Below are 11569 nucleotides of genomic sequence, written 5' to 3' on the forward strand. Positions count from 1 at the left end.
ATTCTAAAGAACAGAATAGCTTGGAATGTTAGAGGAACGCTGGGGACACCTTTATCCTCTCACTTGCTGAAACTAAACACAAAGCAAGCTGAGCATCTGCTGTTGTAGACAATCTTTGCATAAACCCCGGAGGGAAAAACCTCAAACCATACCTTAAGTACACATCACATCATCTCTGCTTAGACAGTCTGCTGAGGTATAACCTCGGAAAAGACAAAAGAATTTGTCCAGGGTTTTATTAACAGTTCTAAGTTAGACATGTCAGCTATTAGGAAGAAAGGAAGAGGAAAAAAAATTCACAAGAATTAATTGTCAAGGTTCTCACTTTGCACAGAAAACTAGTCAAGAACCTCACCCTCTTTACTGATCACAAAAAAAAAAAAAAAAAAAAAAATCTTTTTTTTTTACAATTCTGCCATCTGATATGCTTTCAGCTACGGCTCTGCCTCCCAAGCACACACACATGCACTGCTGGATGGGAGAGAAGTTAAAAACCACTATCAATTTATGGAAAGACAACCTATATTCAATAAAATCAACACGGAAGTGAAAATAATCACAAAATATTTTGGACCATACCAGTTTCACACTGAATTCTGAAAAACCTGAAAGTTTTGCTTGTACACATTGCAACCACTGCCCACGGTAAATCAATCACATCAAACACACACAGTAGCTTTTTTTCAACTTTTTGAAAGTTTAGAGTATGATACACTGTTCCAATTTACCCCAGCATCCCCTTTTTTAGTTGGTAAGCACTGAAATTCAGCTTTACTGCTCACCTTACCTCACTGACACCAAAAATTCTTCAAGCTACCCCTCGATTTTCATCAGTTTCCTTTCCTCTGCCAAAGCCAGAGTCCCATGGGGGAAACAGGGAGACAACGATGACTGTACACTGAACACTGAGCATGTCACTTTATTTTTAATGAAGGACATGGGAAAAAAAAAAAAAAATCAACTCTGGTGAACTGTCCACATTATGAAGAGGCTGTGATGAATTTTAAACTGCTCAAGTGTATCTGCAATAGGTAACTTCACACATTTCTTTAGTTTCTAAATGAGAAGGAAAAAGAAATCATGCCTTTGGCAGAAGGACCATTCTAGAACTCACAGTACACCACGAATAAGTAGTTCAGGCACGGGAACCATAGGAAAAAGTTACTTCAGTGAAGGGTGCAACAATCACAGGGCTTACTACTCAAAAAATAATATTCTCCATGCAAATGGTTTCTCTTACAAAAAGCAACATTGTTGTTTTGCCAGCAGAAATGCTGTGCTCCAAAATAAAATTAAGACCAAACCTCCACAAATTTCCACTGCCACATTAGACTGCAGTATACAGGGAAGATATATCAGGTTTCTTGTCTCCCTTGTTTCATGTGATAGATCAACTCACTCTCAACACCAGGGAGAGATAAAATCAATAAAAAAACCTCTGCTTTTTCCAAGGACCAGATCCTGCTTATTAATTACATCTTTACAGGATATGCAACTGAAGCAACACATTTTGTACTAACTTTTAAAACACAGAAGCACAGAAAGGAGTAGGGTTTCATTTTAATAGCAGTATTCAATCATCTTAGAAATCAAGAACAATCAAGCAGGTCATGCTCTTTACAGCTTGCCCAAACCCTCTCTCACAATTTCTGCCTCAGTTTCAGGTTCCCTGGAATGTGTTTTTACAACAGCACACAGGCCATGGGGGCTGCAGGAAGAACCCATCCCACTCATGGCACCACACACCCCTTCCCTGCCCCATGGACACGGCCAAAAAATAAATCAGTTTGCCAAGTTGACAGGATAGGAAATACTGTGGGGTTTATTGCCTCTGTTCTCAGAGAAGGCAAGCAGAACGTGATATCCAACAATCTAGAAATGGTGCTATTTTTGCCATGACAATACCTGGAAAAAGCAGTCATGCTGTCATCCTCAAAGGAAATATTAACTGTACTGTAGCAGTTTAAATGCAACTCCTTCATAATCTACTGTGAAATAACAAGGAAAAAGAACAACCTTTTGCTGAAGCAGTTTTATCTCCTATAAGTGAGAGAAGCAAGCAAGTTATCACTTGTCCTGGCATTTGTTGTTCCTAACCAAAACTAAATCCATTACACAGTTAAGTGGACAAATGAAAGAACAGTATTATTCACATTATTTACCTTATAACTAATCCAAAGTAAGCAATGAGCTTATGAATAGAAGCCCTGCTTTGGCTTCAGTGAATCCAAAGCAAGTCCAGTTGCCTGGAAAATGCTAAATTAAAATTGAAACTTGAAACCCAACCAGCTACACCTTAACCACACTGGTCAGTATTAGTCCGTTTCAGATAAAGCCAGGAAACAAAAGTTAACTCACAGTCACTTTATATTGTTTTTATGAGAGAGACATCTGCTTGGCAAGAAAAACTAGGTCAAACGTCCTAGGTAGGACCAGCTGAAAGAGTTTCATTTGCTTGCTTGCTTGTTTTAAAACTATTATCAAACATCTATCATGAAAGGCTCTTCTACCTTCAGCTTTCACAAGACAATAGCTTTTCTGTATGACACAACTTTTCCTATTGCTTGTATTATTTAGCTTGTGGGTTGCTGCACTGCTGTTGGTGCTATTCCTCTTTTTAAATTTGGCAAGAAAACCACAAACTCCAAGTTTGGTGAAGCATGTCTTCTTCCCCATATTGTCAGGGAATTAAAGGAACAGCAGTTTTATATGACTACACTTTTTGTGCCTACTTTGTTGGTTGCTAGAGTTCAACCTAGAAATAAGAACAGAAGAATAAGAGCTACCTTAGCTCACTTATCAGGGATGATCTTTCTCCTGGTATTCCCAACATCTTGTAAGTAATGCTTTTCACACGAGTATGAGGCAAGAACCCGGCCTACTTTTACAACAGGCTTTGTTAAACCCTTATTAAGGATACAGTCCCCATAAGGGGCTGCACAAATTGTAACTCAGCAGCATTTGGGATCCTGGGCCAGGGCACAACACTGAGTAACCACTGAAAGGTGGCAGAGCCTCCCAACAGCCTGTGTAACACTGCACACCCCCTCAAGGGAAAAAGACTGCAAGGACAACTTAAGCAAAACTAAATCACACTTCTTACAGCAACCACAGCTTATCTTCAAGGATGCACAGTAATCTCTATTAGACCACATGCTGAGAGATGTTTATACTTCTTTCTGTAGCATAGAGCAACAGCTGCAGCAAGAGGCAGAAGTTAAATTTAAGATGCACAGCAGTCTTCAAAAAGGTAATGTTGTAGGTAGGGCTTTTTTTGCACAGAAAGCAGCCTGTTTTAAAAGGACAGAAAACCAGTTACACTTAGCAACAACACAGCTTCACCTTGAATCAAAGTGAATGAGGAAAGGTGAAATATTCTTTAGGCATCCAAAGTGTCTAAACAACTTAAAAGGCCCCAGCTAAATATTTCCCCCACACAAGATGAGCGTGCTCCCTCAAATGCAACAGTGCAGTAAAAGGTAACTGTTGATCCCAGCTCACGTGCACAGCATTTGCACAGCACACTTAAATTTTCACCGATGCCATGTTCTGTTTATTAAAACCAATCACTTCAGCCACCCACTGTGGAATGGTAGCTGGCAAAACCAAAAAGATAAGAATAAAGTTGTTTTCTTGCCATTGCTTCACCTCAGTTTCACATTTAACTACATTCTCAGAATCAAGTTGTCTTGTGTTTTCTCAGATCTCTGTCATCTACTTCTCTATATATAGAGATCAAGACAACATAGCTACTGTAACCTAAGCATAGTGAAAATGTAAATGCCAACCTATGTAAACTCTTGAGCTGTTTTTAATTGTCATTCAAGTTCATGCATGGAGCCCGTGGAAAACTTCTCATTGTGGGAGGTAAGAATAAAGGTCATGCATGCAGTTTCCTCATACTATAAAGCAAATCTGAAAATGCTGTAGAGCAAAAAAGATCCTTTGAGGCCCCCCCCACACGTGGTTCTCACATGGAGATTTATTTTTCTGAAGTTATGAAGAGACAGAAAAGGACAGTCCATACCCAGAGTGTTCTTTCTAACAGTTGCACAGCAAACTGGCCAGCATTTAAAAAAAAAAGTTAGAGACTTAATGTGGAGGAGTTAAATTTTTTTCCATTTTTTTGAATTTTTTCCTGTGGTAAGAGTGACACTGTTTTCAAGGACAATATTCCAGACTATGATGCAGCTGTAGAAGTTGAAGTGAAAACAGAGTGAAGTTAAATTCTCAAGTGCATCCAATTTTATTTAAAATACTTTCAAACCTCTATTAATATCTGTCTTGAAAACAGAAATGTTTATAGGAAATTTACTTAAATTTAATAAAGTTTCGTCAGACAACTATGCACCAGCAATATTCTCACTGAAGTTATGATTTATTGCCAAGTTTTTTGAGGGTTACCTGGACCAGGGAATATTTGTACATAAACCTCCTCAGTGCAAGTTTGAAGACTCCTGAAGTGACCACTGGAAGACATTTTTGTGCACTTTGTCCAAGTGGTAGTTTGGCCTGAGAGTTTTAAAACAACAAAAACCAGTTTAAAACACTGCTTGATCCAGAAATCCTGACAAAATGCTGCTCAATCACCCTCAAGTTTTTCTTAAATAAAACTGAAACAGCTAACTTAAATTCACATGTGGTTTTCAAAACTCTGCTCACTTTGCTGTTCTTCAGTCCACAATCAAAGATGGAAGGAGGAACACATTTTACCCTTTAGAAAGGCTAAAATTCAGCATAGTAGTTCAGGTTTTGCTTGCAGCACAACAAATCAGCCATGGATATGTCACCAGCCATGAAAGCTGGATGCCAAACAATTGAGAAACATCTGGTGCATTCCAGAAGCACAGCTTATGTCATCTGTAATTTCTCAGTTTGACATTATAACTAAGCATTAACTTACTCTTAAAGGACTAGCAACAGCAAGCTTCATTGGAAGCAGAAAAGCCAGCAGCTTGTCAGAACTATCTATCTTGGTATTTTCCTTGTATTGAAAAAGCTGCAAGGATGAACAACTAGAAACAAACCCTGAACACTTTGCATTATGCTGCTTACCTCTCTTGTTTTGTTTTTCAAGTCCCTGAAGTCAGTCTTTGGACCACTTGAACTGCCTTTCCTCCCCTTTGCTTCAGGAAGGGATCATAATGGTTTCAAAGGGAGAGAAGCCAAGAGTTTTTGCAGACCTCTGATAAATTTCTGCAGGTTCCTTGCACTCTTTTGTTGTGTTCATATTTCACTACTGTTTTTTTCTAACTTTTTTTGCTTGCTTTGCTTCACAGGAAGGACATACAGGTTGTTACCACACTTGTCCCAAGTGTCATATTTAATACATGGTTCCACTGGTAACAACTTCTGCTACACTGTCTGAACACTCGCTTAAAGTTGTTTGGTTTTTTCCTTCCCTTCTTGTCCCCTCACACAGCTGATTTAAATCCCTATCACTTCCACCTGTCCAATAGAAGTTCAGGACCTTAAATTAAGGAGGAATTCTGAAGAGTTAAATGCAAAAGAATTAAAAAACACTGGATTATGTCTAAAATCTAATTTAAATCCAACATAAAGAAACATGCATAGCAGCACTTCATAGCAGAAACTAACAGTATTTTGGATGTTAACACCCAATCCTTCGCCAAACACTGGGGGCACTGGGGCAAAGTTTTCCCTGCAGAAGCATCTTATAGGAGCAATGCTTTGACTGTGCTGGGAAGAAACCTGCCAGCCTCTGTCCAGCCAGCACCAACTGCAACCAATACTCATCCTCGTGCTTCACAAATTCTATGTCTCTTCTTCAGAAGACTTCTACGTGTATTAGGAGCTCACAGAGCACATGAAAGATGGCCTAACTACTATCACTCAGCAGTCTTAATTTTCACTCTACCAGAGCACAACACATGCAAGGCATCAGCTGCCCCTGGGGCTGTGAGCAGCATCAACAGTGCTGACAAGTGCCATCCTTTTTGACACCACTGCTCGAGGAAGCCTTCAAGAGACAGCAGAAGTGCTGCCACAAGTCATCTGAAAGCTGTCACCCGAAACACTTACAGGACAGATTTCACACAAACTTATGACTTAGCTTCAGAACTGTGGGTTCACTCTCAAAGGTGCTCAAGACTAACACTTTGCGTTTCCACAGTGTGCTTCAAAACACAAGCTCATTTACATCATTTCCTCTGCTTTAATTCAGCAGTGTTCCCAACAAGCTTCAATTGCTTCCTGTGCATTGCTGCTCAACACCTGCCCCTGCAGCAGCAACACTAACTCCACCCAGAACCCTCTCAGTATTATTATTTCTGCAGTTTATAGGGAGAAGACGCAAACACCACACACCAACACTGGGGTAGCAGAAAATCTGCCTGGTTACCGAGCTGGTTGCAATTGACTATCACACACAACATCTACACACAGAATTAGCTCAGAAACTCTGTACAGCAGCACCTCAGCCATCACCTTTAAATTTTCATGTCTTCCTGCAATTACACACCTGAAAGCCAGAAACTGTCCATCCATGTCTCTGGCAACTGGCATCAGAACAACTATTAGAGTCGGTTTTTTTACACAATTAACTGGGACTGGTCAAGACAAAACTGCTGTAAGTTTATATACAACTTTTTGGAGAACTCAAGTATCCTATAATTTTGGTCTTCTCAAAATTGAGTGAAAGCACTCATCTATTGTCTTGACAAAAAGCACAATTAACAGTGCAGACATAAGACATACTAACCTCATTTTATGCTTGATGCTCATTTATCAAAGTTAAATACAAGAAGCAGGTGTCTGTATAAAAGAGCCTCATCTGTTCAGCAATTTTACTTGCAAGTATTGTATTTCTAAGCTATTTTTAACTCCTACCTGTACTGCACTGTATTATTTTAACTCTGAACACGTGAGAACCAGCCTGGAGCTTAGTTCAGCAAAAAGAGGTAACTGCTGCCAGTGACAGCTATTAAAAGTATGTGGGTAGGACCATCTCCAGAGGGTTTGTTAGCCATGAGAGAATTTTACTTCTGCTCTACAGCTGGCATACTGGTTTCCTTGAACAGAAATTCCCTCCAGTATGCCAGAGAAGTGCCCAAACTCTCCCCCAGCGTCAGCCCAGCCATGCCTATGCTGCTGAGACAGCTACAACACCTCCATTCTGCACACTTCTTTAGTTGCCAAGTGTGTACTTGCACTCAGGCTCCCACAGGTAAATATTCTTACCCCTCCATCTACTGAAGCAACGCACTGATGGACATTTTTAGGTCATTTCTGGCCATAGTAGAGAAGCTGATGGGAAGCCTCCCTTTTGACAGCAGGATGCAGATGGTGGCAGTCGGGTGCTGATCCGTGCTTTCCAGACAGCTGCCCTAAGTGACATCCCAGAAAGCCCAGTACCACAAGAGAAGGATCCTCTGCCAGGAGCTGCTTCACCAGGGAAACACCAGCATTTAGTACAGGGGAGGGAGAAAGGCAAGAACAAAAGCCAGACTGACCTGCCCTTACCACCCACTCATTCCACCAGTGAAAGAATTAAAGGGGGAAAAGGCTGAACAGAGGCAGCTCTGCCCCTGCTGTCACCCACCAACACAGTGCCAACACTCCCCTCAAACGCACCTCCCTAAGGAGACATGGGCACCTTCCACTGCAGGCTGGGCAGGGAGAGATGGGCTCCAGACCAAAACCTTCCCAGGAATGCAGGAAGAGCTAAAGGAAGCAATCAGACCCAAGGGCACCGTGCTGGAAAGCACCTACACTGTAGGGAGCCACAAATCAATTAACAGGTCAATCACTACAGACACTTTTTATTACAGTTGGAGATGACTGTCAGGAAACAGATTTAAAAAGTACATACAAGACTCCCTCACAAGATAGTTTCCTCATGTCATCTGATTTGGATTCTCTGAACTTCACTCAAACACCAACTCCTGTTGATGTCCTTTCCAGAGCTCACATTTGCACTCACAGCCTGAAATAACTAGCCAGTTTTATCAACTTACTTTAAGAGAATTTGGCGTGTGAATGGAAAGAGCCTTTAAAAACCAGTAAGGTAAAGCAGAGATTGTTCCACGATACTATTCCACCACACCTCATTCAGAAATAACTGTGGAGCAAGTGGCTCCTGCCAGCCTTACCATAACGCAGAGCTGCAGCACTGACAGCCCAGTGCCAGCAGAGAGAGTGAAAGCTTCTCACAAGTATTTCAGTGTGCCATGTTTCCACATGCAGCACCTTCAAGGATTAGGGAAAAAAAGCGATTTTCCTTTTCCCTTGAATCCTCTATCTTTAATGACTACATGTAACCTTGTAACTCTTTTCAAAACAGTTTTTCAGCTAGCAGTGACCATGAGAATCATCAAATTTGACTACACACACCAAGTATTAGATACCCAAGAAACACTAAGCTGAATAACTTGTCAGTCTACATTTTTAGGTACACTGCAGCCTTACAATAATTTTTTAAAGGCCTGGATAAAAGCAGAAGCTAGCTGCACCTAAAATGGGCCCCTAAAGCAGGGTCTAAAACAGTACCCTGTTCAACTACTTTTGCATCAAAAGGCACTCATGACTGGAGGACTGCAACTTGCAGAATCTTTCCTACCCTCAAAAAAAAAAAAAAATCAAAGAGCTTAATAAAAAAAAGAAATTAAAGATATTAAAGCAATTGCACACTTGCAGATTTTTCTAAAATGAGCTATAATATTAATGGATGTGCTGGGCTTTTCTAATCATCATTCAGAATGAAACTGTTCTAGCAGACAGTAATAAGTGCCCTTCCACAAATTATTCTTACAAGCTGTGGTTCCAACTCAGAAATAAAACTATATTCCCATTCCCTTCAAAAAGCATTATATTTCTTTTATAAACATTTTGTGAGTTCTGGTCTCATTTCCCCATTTCCAGCACTAAGCTTAAAAGAACATAATTAGATACATAGATAAAGCACAGTTATTTGTGGTTTCTTTTTTCTAAAAACAGTATGGTTCTGAAAATATTTTCTTCCCATTGTGCCCTTTGAGAATGATGTTGTTTGTTTTTTGGGTTTTTTTAAGAAAATCTTCTACTCTTGAAACCTCTGCCTATTTTCTCAATATTTTTTCCAGAAGCAAAATTATTATGGCCTTTTCCCATGCTTTTATTCTGGACAGTTGATCCTTTAGAGGGCAGATGAACGAACAAAAAGCCAAGGACATTATCAGTTCCAGCACTTATCCAAAGCCTGACTTTCATCCTACCTCTGTGATCCTGTTTCTGCATTATTTAAGGAGAAAATACTGCAAGTCATGAAGCTTGCTTCATAATGACAGGCTGCTTCAGAGACAAGAAAAATATTGTGCAATTTGTTTTCTGCAGTGAAATAAACTGACCTCATATTTCTCCTACCCGCCCTCCTGGGAGTTTAATCTTGTCTCTTTTAAAAGTTAAGGTGACTCTAATGGATTCATTTTATAAAGAGGTCCACAGAACACTTCTGGCAAGCATGAAGTAGCAGACTGTGATGCAGGGGTTGAAATTCTTGTGCCAGATACGCTTGTGGGTTTTCTTGGTAGCAGACCACAGCTACTTGTCATTTAACTATGCCCTCAGATGATGCTTCTCACTGACTTGGGAAGACCCATGTCCTGGGGTTGGAACATAAAACCAAAGAATTTAAATTCAAGAGAAATTTGGTGCAACTTCTATTACAATGCAGCAGTTGTACTGACAGGTTTGGGGGTTTCTTTTTTTCCTTTATTACTTCCTTAAGCCTGAGAAAGATGCTAAAAAGATGCTCATGGGAACAAGAGGGAAATAAACTATTCAAGATCAACTAATTTTAATCACACTGAAGTTTTCACACGTTTTCTCCAGCAATAAACAAGCTAAAGAATGTTTGTTTGGGCTGTACAGTCATGTACTTCAACAACCACTCTTCTCACTCCCATGTTCAGCTGCTGATAGTTTGCGACAGTGGTGCTGGAGCAATGCTCAGTGTGAGTCTCCTGATATTTCTGATAAGGACTTACTGGCAGAGTCTCCCATAAAAGCCTCAGGATGTAACTGAGGCTCGTAGCTGACACCCCTCCGAAAAACACATCTACCTCCACTGACAGCTACTGGGAATATTTCCAAACTGCTGTCTTCGGTGCTCCTTGGGGACCCACTATCTAGCTAATAGAAAAAGGGAAGCCAGAAGCTTCCTTCAAACACACTAAAGCAAGATAAGAACTTGCAGCTAGTGCATGCTGGAAAAGAAGAAACTGCCCACGAGGCCTAGCATTATAGCCTCCCAGGAAAAGAAAAAGGGGGAAAATAACGTATTTTTACTGTATGACCCTAACCTTAATGAGAGATATTGACTCAGTGTTGAAACAACCTCTCTTTTCTGCAGTTCTTCTGAGCTACCCATGAGAAGAGAAGAAAGTTAGTCCTTATCCATCATCTACAAGTTTAGCAGAAGAGTGTCTCAATTTTCACCTGACAGAGGGACTTGAAGAGAGAGAAACAACAACCAAACAATTAAACCACACAGAATAAAGTAAACACTGGTTACACTTCACTGAAAACATGTACTATCAAGTTTAAATTTCTACATACTTAGGTTTAAAGACGGCCTTGCAAATTGCAACACTCCCCCGTTTCTGCTTTAGCATTTCTGAATTAATTGACTGGTGACAATGACACAATTTATTTTCATGTTCAATACCAAAACGTTCCAACTCTCACAGTTGGCGAGAGCACAGAATTTACCGAGCAAGAACGCGTCTGACAAGAACGAAGAGATGCAAGCCGTAGTTTAAACAACGCTCAACATTTCACTGAGGATAATTAAGCACTCTCACCATTATTTCCCCTATTCTGGGGGGCTGGTGGAAGCATGGGGGGTTTCTCGCGGCCGCAGCAAGCCCCAAGGCCGCCCCGCAGCCCGGCACAGCCCGGCCGGGCGCTGCCACCGTGCCCGCTCCAGCCTGTGCTGTGCCGTGCCGGGGGGGTGCCGCCCGCTGCATCCCGCTGCCTGCGGCTGCACCACCGCGCTCCCTGCACGCCTACGGCCAGCGAACACAATGGAAACGCAGCCGTGAGGGACAGATTCCTTTTATTGTTGAGATAGCGCTACGGTACAGCCAAGTGGCCCGGTGTGCCAGGCCGCCGCTCCAGGGCGCTCGGGGCGGCCCCCGGCGGACCCACAGCCGCCCGGGGCGCTCGGTGCGGGCCGGCCGCAGCCCGCTCCGGGCCGGGACACGGGGCCGGGCCCGCCACGGTGCCGCGGCCGGGGGGCCTCCGGGGCGCAGCACGGCACTTTCTGCCCGCAGCAGGGAGGGCCGGCCGAGAGCGGCGGGCAGGTGAGGGGCTCGGGGAGGAGCGGGGCGGCGGGAGGGCGGAGGGGCGCGGTGCCGCCGTACTCACCGCGCGGGCCGGCTCGGAGCCCGGCTGCACTTCCTGCGTGCTCGGAAATGAGCGGGCGGGACCCTCCGCCGCGCCGCTTAAAGGGGACGGGCCGGCCGCCCCCGACCGCCCCCGGGGCGGGACCGGGTCCCCGCGCAGTCCCGCGGGGGAAGCGGGGCCGCCGCCGCACGGCGGCGGGGAGGGGCCGCGGGACCTCCCTCACTGC

General features: G+C 42.8%; 1 protein-coding gene across 1 annotated transcript in view; it reads right to left on the reverse strand.

Annotated features, from left to right (window-relative positions):
* CSGALNACT2 (chondroitin sulfate N-acetylgalactosaminyltransferase 2) overlaps positions 1 to 11497 on the reverse strand; it is a 32483-nt gene extending 20986 nt beyond the window's left edge. Inside the window, exon 1 of the mRNA XM_088168885.1 lies at positions 11365 to 11497. The gene's annotated coding sequence lies outside the window, so the exon portion shown is untranslated. The remainder of the gene's footprint in view (positions 1 to 11364) is intronic.
* Between the last annotated feature and the right edge of the window lie 72 nt (positions 11498 to 11569).

This window comes from Sturnus vulgaris, chromosome 8, assembly GCF_052056855.1.
Source record: "Sturnus vulgaris isolate bStuVul1 chromosome 8, bStuVul1.hap1, whole genome shotgun sequence".
NCBI classification, from domain to species: domain Eukaryota; kingdom Metazoa; phylum Chordata; class Aves; order Passeriformes; family Sturnidae; genus Sturnus; species Sturnus vulgaris.